Source organism: Gossypium hirsutum, chromosome A03, assembly GCF_007990345.1.
Source record: "Gossypium hirsutum isolate 1008001.06 chromosome A03, Gossypium_hirsutum_v2.1, whole genome shotgun sequence".
In the NCBI taxonomy this organism is placed as follows: Eukaryota; Viridiplantae; Streptophyta; class Magnoliopsida; order Malvales; family Malvaceae; genus Gossypium; species Gossypium hirsutum.
The window spans coordinates 12,979,982-12,994,210 of NC_053426.1; positions in this window are offsets into that span (position 1 = coordinate 12,979,982).

Sequence of the window (14,229 nt, forward strand, 5' to 3'; positions counted from 1 at the left end):
TGGTATGTTTGTTGTATGTTTTGGTTGTAAATTTATTGAAAACTTGAAATGCAATTGATGCCTATTTGTTAATTGTAAGGAGGACCCTTAAGGGGTGGCATTATTGCCTTGTAAATGGCCTACTTTTGCCCACACGGGCAAGGACACGGGCGCATGTCTCAGCCGTGTTGCTTAAGGGCCATTTCAAAATGAGCCTGAGCAAACCACACAGTCGCACACACAGGCGTGTGCTAGGCCGTGTGGCCAACTTAGTTTCGAACATGGGATAGACACACAGGCGTGTGACTGGCCGTGTGATCTAAGTTAGTAGCCTTCCTAATTTTTACACGGCCTGGCATAAGGACATGTTATGTGGCTGTGTGGACAAGTCAGTATGTATGCTTTGTTTTGCCACGGTCTAGACACACGGGCGTGTCTAATGCCGTATGAGGTACACGGCCTGTTCACACGGGCGTGTGACCTTTGTAACTTTGAAAAATGTTTAAGCTTCGAAAATTTTTGTATGTATTCGGTTTAGTCCCGACCTCTTCCTAAAGCATGTTTAAGGTCTCGTAGACCTATACAAGGGACAATTGTGAATGATTATTATATGTTTTGATTATGTGATACTTAAGTATATGTGAATATTCTAATATGTTCGGTAACGCCTTTAACCCTAATCCGGCGACAGATACGGGTTAGGGGTGTTACATTTGGTTAGTATCAAAGCTACGGTTTAGTCGATTCTAGGACTAACGTAGCATATGTGAATCTAACTATACATGCCATATTTACGAACTGCGATAGTGTGATGAATCCTGACAATGAAAATGTGTTTTTATATAGTCAATGGATCCCAAATGAGCTGTAGCTGACGATATTGAGAGTAATGCACCTGTTCCCAGACTCTAGATCTGCTACAAGTAGTCACGAGGGAGAGGCTAAGGAAGCCTTTTACCAAATGATGAACGATTAGTTTACCTAATATATCCTAACTAATCTGGTTATGCCACAACCTTCACCCCTGTCTAATTCTCCGCAAGTCCCAATTGCGCCATAAGCTAATTCAATTCAATTGAATAATCCTCCGGTTGACAAAATTAGAAAATATGGGGCCGAAAAGTTTCGTGCTACTACTAGTGATGATGCTGAGAGGGCTAAATTCTGGCTAGAGAATACGATATGAGTGTTTGATGAATTGTCATTGACTTCCGACGAATACCTTAAATATGCTATTTCACTTCTGAGAGATACGACTTATCATTGGTAGAAGACACTGATATCTGTGGTTCAGAGAGAACGAGTAACCTGAGATTTCTTTCAAGCCGAATTTTGAAAGAAATGCATCACTCATAGATTCATTGATCAGAAAAGAGTTTTTTGAGCTTAAACAAGGTTGTATGTCTGTTACAGAATACGAGTGAGAATTTGTGAGATTGATTTAGTATGCAAGAGAATGTGTTTAGACTGAAGCAATTATGTGCAATATATTCTAGGATGGCTTGAATGAAGACATCAAATTATTAGTCGGGATTATGGAATAAAAGAGTTTGTTGTGCTTGTTAAGCGAGCATGTAAAGTTGAAGAACTCGGGAAAGAGAAAAGAAAAGCCGACTCAGAAGCTAGAGATGTGAGAAAGAGATCTGCAAGTAAATCATTTCAGTCTATGTCAAATAAATTCCAAGACGATTATAGTCGTTCAAAGGCTAATGTAGGATATTCGAGTAGAGATCATGCAAGATCACATTCGAGCTTCAAAGCTCCAGCTACTTCTGTTGCTAGTGTTGGAAATGTTCGATCCAATCGACCTGAGTGTAAACACTGTGGTAAAAGACATCCTGACAATTGTAGATTGTGCGATCGAGCTTGTTTCAAATGTGGATCTTTGGATCATTTTATTTGTGACTGTCCCAAGTCTGTTGAACAAGAGATATCACAAAATTCGAGACCGAGTAACACTTCAATTCGAGGTAGACCACCTAAAAATACAGGAAATATGAGTGGTAGTCAAAGAGGGACTAAAGATACTGCTGTTTGATCTGAGGCTACAACACCTGCCAGAGCCTATGTCATTCGAGCCCGTGAAGAAGCTTCGTCTTCCGATGTTATAACTAGTACTTTTACTCTTTATGATACTTCTGTGATTGCATTGATAGATCTAGGATCGACGCATTCGTATATATACATGAATTTAGTATCCAGTAAGAATTTCCCTGTAGAGTCTACTGAATTCGTGATTAGAGTATCGAACCCCCTAGGTAAAAGTGTTTTGGTTGACAAAGTCTGCAAGAATTGTCCGTTAATGTTTCGAGACATTTGTTTTCTGGCCGATCTGATGTTATTACCTTTTGATGAGTTTGATATAATTCTGGGTATAGATTGGTTAACTTTGCACGATGCTATTGTGAATTGCAAATGTAAAACTATTGATTTGAGATGTAAGAATGATGAAATAGTCCGAATTGAATCTAGTAATTTGAATGGGTTACCAGCTGTGATTTCGTCAATGAAAGCTCGAGTATTGTGAGAAAAGGTTGTGAAGCTTACTTTGCCTATGTGATTGATTTGAAAGTAACAGAAAAGAAAGTTAAATCAGTGTCTGTTGTCTATAAATTCCCTGATGTGTTTCCTGAAGAACTTTTGGGATTACCTCCAATTCGAGAAGTTGAGTTTGGCATTGAGTTAGTACCGAGAACTACTCCAATTTTGATAGCTCCGTATAGAATGGCTCCAACCAAGTTAAAATAATTAAAGTCTCAGTTGCAAGAGTTGACCAATAGAGGATTTGCAAGACCGAGTTTCTCACCTTCGGGTGTTCCTGTTCTGTTTGTGAAAAAGAAAGACGGCACGATGATAATGTGCATTGATTATCGTCAGTTGAACAAAGTGACTATCAAGAACAAATATCCTTAGCCCAGAATTGATGATTTGTTTGATCAGTTGAAAGGAGCAACCATTTTTCAAAGATAGATCTGAGATCAAGTTACTATCAGTTGGGAGTAAAAGATTCAGACATTCTGAAAAATACTTTCCGAACTAGGTACGGCCACTATAAGTTTTTAGTTATGCCTTTTGGATTAACGAATGCACCTGCTATTTTTATGGATTTGATGAATAGAATTTTCAGACCATATTTAGATCGATTTGTCGTTGTATTCATTGATGACATTTTAATTTATTCGCGTGATGAAAATGAACATGCCGAGCATTTGAGAATAGTGTTACAGACTTTGCGAGATAAGCAATTGTATGCGAAGTTTAGCAAATGTGAATTCTGGTTACGAGAAGTTAGTTTTTTGGGACATATATTGTGTTAGCATCAGGTATTCGAGTCAATCCGAGCAAAATTTCAGCTATTCCGGATTAGAAGCCTCCGAGAAATGTTTTTAAAGTTCACAATTTTCTTGGACTTGCTGGTTATTACCGAAGATTTGTAAAAGGCTTTTCTATGATTGCAACTCAATTGGTGAAACTATTTCAGAAAGATGTGAAATTTGAATGGTTAGAAAAGTGTCAGAAAAGCTTTGATCAGTTGAAAGCCCTATTGACTGAAGCTCCGGTGTTAGTACAACCAAAATCGGGTAAAGAATTTGTGATTTACAGTGATGCTTCATTGAATGGTATGGGCTGTGCTTTGATGCAGAAAGGCAAAGTCATAGCCTATGCTTCGAGACAGTTAAAGCCGCATGAAAAGAACTATTTGACATATTACCTTGAATTAGTAGCTATTATGTTCGCTTTGAAAATTTGGCGACATTATCTGTTTGGTGAGAAATGTCACATATTGCCTAATCATAAAAGTTTGAAATATCTGATGACTCAGAAAGATTTGAATCTGCGACAGAGAAGATGGCTAAAGTTACTGAAAGACTACGAGCTTGTTATTGATTATTATTCGGGAAAAGAAAATGTTGTTGCTGATGCTTTGAGTCAGAAATCATTATTTGCATTACGTGCTATGAATGTCCAGTTGTGTATATCTGATGATGGCTCAGTTTTAGCTGAATCAAAGCGAGACCGTTGTTTTTACAACAAATTATTAATGCTCAGAAAGTTGATAATAAAATAATAGAAAAACGAGCTTAGTGTGAATTGAATTCTAATTCTGAATTTATAATTGATGCTGATGATTGTTTGAGATTCAGAGGCCGAATTTTTGTTCCGAGAAATCCAGAATTGATTCAAATGATTTTGAACGTAGCTCATAATAGTCAGTTATCTGTACATCCGGGTAGTACAAAAATGTATAATGATTTGAAACATCATTACTAGTGGTCTGGAATGAAAAGAGATATCTCTGACTTTGTTCGAAATGTTTGATCTGTCAACAAGTTAAAGCTGAACATCAGGTGTCATCCGGTTTGTTACAACCGATTATGATTCCTGAGAGGAAATGGGATAAAATAACGATATATTTTGTTTCAGGTTTACCTCTATCTCCACGAAAGAAAGATGCTATTTGGGTTGTGGTTGACCGATTGACGAAATTAGCTCATTTTATTCCAGTATGATCTGATTACTCGTTTGATAAATTAGCTGAGTTATACATTTTTGATATTGTGAGATTGCACAGTGTTCCATTTTCTATTGTGTCAGATAGAGATCCGAGATTCACTTCGCGATTCTGAAAGAAACTACAAGAGGCTTTAGGTATGAAATTCTATTTCAGTACTGCTTCTCACCTGCAAACGGATGGTCAATCTGAATGGATTATTCAGATTCTCGAGGATATGTTGATATGTTGCATTCTTGAGTTTGAAGGTATATGGGAACAGTATTTTCCATTGATTGAATTCGCCTATAATAACAGTTTTCAATCGAGCATTAAAATGGCACCGTACGAAGCTTTATATGGTAGAAAATGCTGTACACCTTTGTATTGGGTTGAACTTAGTGAGAATAAGATACACGGGGTTGAGTTGATAAAAGAGACTGAACAGAAGGTGAAAGTGATTCGTGAAAGTTTGAAAGCAGCTTCCGATCGACAGAAATCTTATGCGGATTTGAAACAAAAAAATATTGAATTTGAGAACGGTGACAAAGTGTTTTTGAAAGTATCTCCGTGGAAGAAAGTACTCAGATTTGGCAGAAAAGGCAAATTGAATCCGAGGTTTATCAGGCCGTATGAGATTATCGAGCGTATCGGACCGGTTGCATATAGATTATTATTACCACCAGAATTAGAAAAGATTCATAATGTGTTTCACGTATCAATGCTTCGACGATACAGATCTAATCCCTCATAGGTGATTTCTCCGTCCTAAATTGAAATTCAGTTTGATATGACCTACGATGAAGAACTGATCCATATTTTGGTTCGTGAGGTTAAAGATTTGAGAAATAAGAGAATTTCGTTAATAAAAGTAATGTAGCATCGACACGGTGTTCAAGAGTCTACGTGGGAGCCCAAAGATGCTATGAGACAGCAATATCTGAATCTGTTCAACGGTAAGATTTTCGGGGACGAAAATCCCTAAGGGAAAGAGAGTTGTAACAGCCTGGTTTAGACCCTAGTCGAAATAGTGGTTTCGAGACCACAAATCTGAGTAAAAAAATATTTAAATACTATTTTCTGTGTTTATAGTATGTGGTTAAGTATGTGTGAAAGTTTCGTATGAAAATTTAATCGTTTGTGTGCTCAATTTGATAAAAGGACCTAATAACATAAAATGCAAAAGTGAGGTTCCATATGTTAAAAGTACCTATTTGCTATGGCTTTTTAATTGAGAGGTCCTTATGTGGTAATAAACCATTGAATTATTGAGTGGGCATTAATAGCCTTAATGAATATGAATTATATGTTTAATCATAAAGGTTAAATTAGTAATTATTATAATTATGGTTATTATAATAAAACAAAATGAATTTTGTTTATCATTTTAACATCACCCAGCAGAATTCATCAAAGAAAAAGAAAGAAAAAAGTCTTAGGGTTTCGACACTTTAAGATTGAATTAAGGTATGTGTTTTTGATTGGTTTTTGATAATTTCTACGTTTTATTGATCGTTGCTTAGAGTTCTATCAAGCCCATGTCTCAATTTTTGATTTTGTTGATGTTTTTGAGTTGAGCTATTGATGAAATTGTGAGTTTTGTGTTCTTAAATGATGAAAATAAAAGATATGTGTTGGGTTAATATATTTTGTCTTTGAATTTTTGATGAATTTGAGTAATTTGGGCTAAATTATAAAAAATAAGATTTTGAGGGACTAAAATATGAAATAAATGAAATGTGTGGACTTATATGAACACCATATATATTCGGCTAAGCAAGTGTGTATGGAAATTTTGTGTATTTTGTGATTTTATGAAGTAGGGACTAAATTGTCAAAATGTGAAAATGTGAATGTGAATATGGATTGAATTGAATGATTTGTTGAATAAAATAGTTAAACTTGAATGTGTTTAGATCAGGAACCAAAGAAAACAGAATTAGATCGGGGGAAAACGAATGTCATTGAATAGTAGCTCGTTTCCGTTCATTTCCATACGAGGTAAGTCGATATACAAATAAATGTGTTTGAATTGAATTATTAATTGCTTACATGATATTTGAATTGTGATGAATGGATTTGAGACTGAATATGTGAAATCCGAGAAAGTTTCGATAATGTGACGATGTCTGAAAAGTCCCGTACGAACCATAAGAATAGTTAGGATACATATGTCATAACATAGGATTCGATATGTGTTTTCGTGTAAGACCACGTCTGGGACGTTGACATCGACTTATGATTTACGCATAAGACTATGTCTGAGACATCGGTATCATATTTGATTTCGTGTGAGACCCTGTTTGGGATAGTGGCATCGATATTTGATTACATGTAAAACCACGTCTGGGACGTTGGCATTGTACGAGATTTTTAAGCTATCTGAGTATCCTTATTGATTCCGAACGGTTCAACGGACATTCCAAGAAATGAATGAATATGAGAATGTGTATCCAAATTCAGGTACGTTTGAAATGTACATTATGATTAAGAATTAAAGGTAAGTATATGTTTATATGTGGACATTTGAAATATGTATGAATTATATTAGTATGAAATGTATTATGTGTAAGTGATTTATGAATAATTGAGTTATGTGGTTATGTTTTGTTATGAACTACATGAATGAAATGGTTTAAAAATATGTTATGTGATGAGTTTATTTGTATATGGCTTACTAAGCTTTTGAAAGGTTACTTTATGTGTGTTTTTAATTGTTTTATAGATATCAAAGCTACCGAAGCTCGGGGATCGTCAAGGATCATCACCACATTATCAAACTCTATTTTGGTACATTTTGAAAGTGTAAATATTGAAGTATGGCGTGTATAGGCTAGAAGTATTTGAATATGTTTGTGATGTATATATCATGCCATGTGAAATGGCTAGATTTAAGTTGTCATTTGGTTTGGATGTGAATTTATAAGTTGTGTTAAGAAATGGTATGTTTGATATGCATGAATGGCCTAGTGAGAAATGTCAATTTGGTAAGTTGGTAATATGATTTAGTTGTGGAAATGTTGTGATTTTGGTATGTTTTGTAATGGATAAAAAGGATGAAATTGGAGGATAATGATATGGTATGTTTGTTGTATGTTTTGGTTGTGAATTTATTGAAAACTTGAAATGCAATTGATGCCTATTTGTTAATTGTAGGGAAGACCCTTAAGGGTTGCATTATGGCCTTGTAAATGGCCTACTTTTGCCCACACGGGCAGGGACTCGGGCGTGTGTCTCAGCCGTGTTACTCGAGGGTCATTGCGAAATGAGCTTGAGCAGGCTACATAGTCGCACACACAGGAGTGTGCTAGGCCATGTGGCCAAGTCAGTTTTGAGCACGGGCTAGACACACGGGCGTGTGACTGGCTGTGTGGTCCAAGTCAATAGGCTCCCTAATTTTTATACGGCCTGGAATACGGTCGTGTCATGTGGCCGTGTGAACAAGTCAGTATGAATACCCTGTTTTGCCATGGCTTGGACACATGGGCGTGTCTAATGTTGTGTGAGGCACACAGCCTGTTCACACAGGCGCGTGACCTTTGCAACTTTGAAAAATGTTTAAGCTTTAAAAAATTTTGTATGTTTTCGGTTTAGTCCCGACCTCTTCCTAAAGCATGTTTAAGGTCTCGTAGACTTATACAAGGGACCATTGTGAATTACTATTATATGTTTTGATTATGTGATGCTTAAGTATATGTGAATGTTCTAATATGTTCGGTAATGCCTTTAACCCTAATCCGGTGACGGATACTGGTTAAGGGTGTTACACCCTATTTAAAAAAAGCTTTCTTGAATAGTTTAGCAGTTAACTAATAAAAGAAAGGAAAAAGAATTGCAGAAGAAAAGAAAACAAAGAAGAATTTGTAAGGTTAGTACAATATTAATTTTATTTTATTATATTTTTTACAGTAGAATCTTGTTTTTCAAATAATTATTGGGAAATTTAATTTCTTTTACAGATTTAGTATTGAAGATGGACCATCAATACTATGTACGTGTGTCTTTTGATGGAGTAATTTTAAGAACACAGTTGGTTGTATTTTTTAATCTTGTCAACAAATAGCAATGAGATTTAATAGAAATGTATCTGTTAATGATATGAAAGAAAGGATCACTGCAAAAATTGTTAGATGTTGTGGAGGAAGGATTTCGAAACTATTCTACAAGTTCCCAGTTTTGTCAAATCCCGTCAAATTTACCACGATGGAACTTGTAGATGATGAAGACGTGGAGACAATGGTAGTGCTTTATTGTCAGACTAGGAGTTTTAATACTGAACTGATTCAGTTGTTTGCTGAGTTAGCTGATGTGGAGTCACCTGAAGATTTCACGCTATTAAGGGAAGAATATGGAGTTCAAGATCCGTGTACAGAGGTTCCGAGAGCGTCTATTGATAGGCGGTCGTCTATACATGGTTTTTATATTAATTTTAATACTCCAGCTGTGTCTAACTAATTAATCGATTGGTTGATACTCGCTTATCTTCTAACCTCACTTTCTCAGCCAAGATAAATTATGATTTACTCGATTCGACTTTATCTCCCGACCTCATCTAGCCTATGATAACTTCCTAAGGGTTGTTAAGCCTAGGGTTTAAAAACACATAATTTATTCCAACTAACCCTATTAGGAAAACCCTAAATCGTTCGTTAATCACATTCCCATCCACTCGTTAATCTCCCATTAGGGATTTAGCCACTTATGTTATTCATTATCTCAATCTCAATTGAATAAATCATGTGAAGAACACGATTGAAGTGGAAGAGGAACGAGATTAGAATAATCATGGATTTGATATTGAATGGAGAACGGAGTAGAAAATTTATTGATTGGAATAAAGAAATATATTGAATGCAAAGTAAAGATAAATTGAAATACTTCAATAATATAAATAAACTCTTGAATTGAAATTGATTCTAAGAGGAAAAACAAATAATTATGAAAAGCCGAAAGAAAACTAATCTTATCATACTCCTAAACTACTAGGGTTTTTGAGTGCGTTTAGGATGACTTATTTACATCAAACCCCTAATATCTTATTTATAGAAGTTGTGACACCCCTAACCCGTATCCATCGTCGGAATAGGGTTACGAAGTATTACCGTAAAATCATAATGTAAAACATACATTTCCAATCATTTCATTAAACATAGCATAATCAATTAATATTCATGCACTTCACCCCTTAATCGAGCCCTCAAGGCCTTAGAAATACTTTAGAAATGATTCGGGGCTAAATCGGAAACATTTGGAACGTTGAGGAAAAAGTTAGAAATTTTAAACTACAGGGGTCACACGACCGTGTGACTTACACGGCTGAGACACACGCCCATGTCTCAGGCCGTGTAACAATTGAAATAGGGACACACGACTGTGTCTCAGCCCGTGTTCGTGCCTGTGTAACTCTCTGGCTTGGGTCACATGGCCAAGCCACACGTCCATGTGCTAGGATGTGTAACTTCCTAACTTGCAACCTTTAAAACTTACAGGGGTCACACAACCGTGTAGCAGGGCAAAACATACAGAAACATGCGTAATATGACCAATTCAATAAACCATTAATCTATACAACCAATATGCCAACAAGTCACCTAAATTAGAAATCATTAAACACATCTAAACTTATGCATATTTGGCCATACATCAACCGTACACAAATAAGTTAATTCCATATCAAAACATACCATAATTGATCGCATAACAAACATACCATCACTTACCACTTTGGTCATAAAATCATGCATCAACTTGACCATATTAACACCCAACTACAAGGTATTAAAAGTGCCAAAAGAACCACTGTAACACCCCTAACCCGTATCCGATGCCGGAATGGGGTTACGAGGCATTTCCTAACATAACACAACTCAAAATAATATTCATTACATTTCATACTTCGTAACTCAATCTCATGACAAAACTTATCTTTTAAAACTTAGACACAATCAAATAGGTATTAGCAACTAACAAAAACTTATGCATGTGATAAAATATACCATTTCATGATTGATACATTTACTGTAACACCATATACTTTCCTTATTCATACATAGCCGAAACACATCATTAATCATCATCAAATTTAATTAAAACAAAAAAAATATGTATTAAACTTATAATAACCCTATCATACGATTTGATCCAAACAATCCAAAATACTAGCTCAAATTATATACTATAATCATATATAGAATACCAATTTACAGTTAATCACTTATATATATATGTATATACTACATATAACTTCCATTCAAACACATGATATGATAATTTGAAAGAACTTAAACATTGTCCAAAACGTATAACACTAATCATATATACCATTCATTAATAACATATAGCATTATATCCAAAACGAATTAAACCATGACTACACATAACCAAATTCAAACTTAGTAGTTAAGCCATATTCGCATGGCTGAAGTTTTACATATTAAGGTTCGAACAAAAATACATATTTGCCTATACATGCCATAATGTTAAATTAATATTTACTAAAAAGGGTACCAAAACATTGTAGGTAGGTGTGATGACTTCGACGATGGTTCCAAGTACGCAAAATGGGTCGAAGGAAAATCTAAATAAGAGACAAGTAAAAACACCAAATGAATTTTCAACTCAGTAGTCGTAAGCAATAAAATGCAATAATTGACTCAGATAGTGTTGAAATAGAATTAAAAAGGTTCATATATTACCTAAACCATTAATTCAATACTAGTCAACTACCACTAGTAAATCAAAATATTACATAACCGATTTCTCACATGTAAGGCTCAATTAAGAAAATTTGCACTCATAGTACCATGCTAACCCGCACACAAAGTGCTTTAGAAATCCACACGCGAATCTACGATTCAACTCCGCACACATAGTGCCAAATAATTCCGCAGACATAGTGCCTTACATATACGCACACATAGTGCCATACAAATACGCTCACATAGTGCCATACAAATACGCACACATAGTGCCACTTAAATCCGCATATCTAGTAACCAAAGTCATTTCGTTATAAATAAATGATTGATTCAATTAACTAAATATAACTAGCCACAAATCTTTCAATCAAGAATACATGAACGTGAGTAATTCCTTTATGACATGTATATACCAATTATGTATAGAATAGCCAACTTCAATTGCTTATAGACTTACCTCTTGTTGGATAAAAACAGTTCCAATCGGTTACTCGATGTTTTTCGCTTTGCCCTTGCTTGATTCCCCTCCTTTAAGTTCTTGAGCTTAATCAAAATAAGTTAACTAGTTTAACCACCTTGCTAGTTATTTGTATCCAAATAAAAAATGATTTTTATATCATGAGAAACACATGGTAAAATTTGATTCCTTTCTACTTTATGCTTTTGAGCTATTCGGCTAATAACCACATAATATCACATTACTATCAATAATCAAATCAATATTTCCATTACACATACATATAACACACACACATATATATATTTGTATATACAGCAACTACCCTTGCTAATTTCTCACATGTATAGTTTAATGATTTTCACAACACGTTATAACCATAATTGATCAAGACATTAAAACTTCCACACCTATTCATCTAATGCATTATCACCTTCCAATATAACCTTTTCTCAAATATGTTCACAAAGTAAATATATATAATCATGAATCAAACTCAATTTATAACCAACCTCACTCATTTGATCGATTATATATAATCAAAGATAATATCACAAATGTGCATACCTATATAACCGAATGTGCAAGATCAAATTCAACATCACCTATGTACTTAATTAGATGGCCGAATATACAATATTATTTATAATATCATTTTTATTTCATTTAAACACATAGCTTCATCTCATGAACCTTTTGACCGAATTCTCCTAAACTAGCATAGCTCACATCAATTTATATCATCATATAAATCCACATATATCGATATATTGAGCTAAATTTTCTTTCACCTTTCTACTATTTCCATTCACAACATCAAAAACACCATCCCCTTAGCATTTACTCCATCTAACCGTGTGCCCATTTAATCACCTATTTAAGTAGAATATCAACATATGGGTTATAACAAGACATTGACTACTAACTAGATTTCCAATAAAATTTAATAGAATTAACAAGAACCTTACCTTAATCAACCCCTTAGGAAGGCCGAATGTCCTAGAAAATTTCCTCCTTCTTTCCCCTAGTTACGGCACTTGCAAGAGGAAGAAGATGACCACACTCTCTCCTTTCTTATTTTATTCATCTTTTCCTATTAATTTATTTCTTTTATTTAATTTATTTTAACCATTAGCTAATAGAAAATTATAACAAATTCAACTTAGTGGAAGAAGTATCATTACTTGGCCGGCCATTACTTGAATTTTGGGCAATTTAACATGCAAATCCAAACTTTCACACTTTTTAATTATTTAATCCTTTCAATTACCTATCATAATTTTCTAAGTTTCTCAACTAAGTCCTATTATGAAAATTTACATTTCTTAGACTAAATTAATACATCAAATTTGCACACATACACCACCACACATAGAATAAACGTAGTTAAATTTAAATTAAATTTTTATGACTTGGTTTTGTGGTCCCGAAACCACATTCCGACTAGGGTATAATTAAGGCTGTCACAACCACAAATTCAAAGCAACATTTACATGCCATAAACATAAACTAGTCATTAAATATAAGTCCACCTATACATGCCATTATAACCTTGACCAAAACATCAAAATCTATCGATATAATCGCTGGATAGTGTGCTAGTTCTCCAACGAGCTTCCAAACCGATCGAGCTTCCGATAATTTATAAAACATAGGATAGAAAACTACGTAAGCATATAATGCTTAGTAAGTTCGTATAACATGAATATAACTTACCATTTCAATGCATAACTTTAAAACTAAACATGATACAATCCAACCAATAGCTTGGGACAAGCCTGAGCATCATCAACAACAAATGTTGTGCTTTAACATATAATTCACTTGAATTATCACATGGTAAGATAAATTCACATGAACATAATGCCATTGGATTCATACTTTCTATAAACATAGATATACATTCATAGATCATTTCATACCTTTCCATAGGTTCATAACATAACCATTAGAACACTTACCGTTCTTTCCCTTTTCATGCTCGTTGAACCACTTAGAATAATATCGGATACACAGGAAAGCTCACATAAAGTGTTCTAAACACATGGTCAAGCCATAAAATGGGTCTACTCACACAAGCTGACAGTCGGAATGTAAGCTACACAACGCCGCTCACACAAGCTGACGAGTATCAGCAACAAATGCAGGAACTCAGCCGTCAGTATGACATTCAAGACCAGCACTTGAAACATGGTAGCCCTAATGACATGTCATTTGTATAATATACATTCTTAAAGATCAAATGGGGCTCAATAATTATCGAAATGTTGTTGGATTTCCATCGTTTCATGACTTGATAAATAATACAATAGCATATATATCAAAATAACATTAAAACGTTATTTAAACATACAAACTTACCTCGATTACAAAGACACAAGAACAAGATCACTAATCTGATGCTTTAGCTTTTCCTCGATCTAGATCTGTACGAGGTTTATCTTGATCTAAATAAGCAAATTCAATTCATTTAATAATCATACTATTCAATTTAGTCCAAAATCCATACTTTTACAAATTTACACTTTTACCCTTAATATTTTAACTTCTTTACAATTTAGTTCTTAAGCTCGTAAATTGACATTTATACAAATTCATCCACT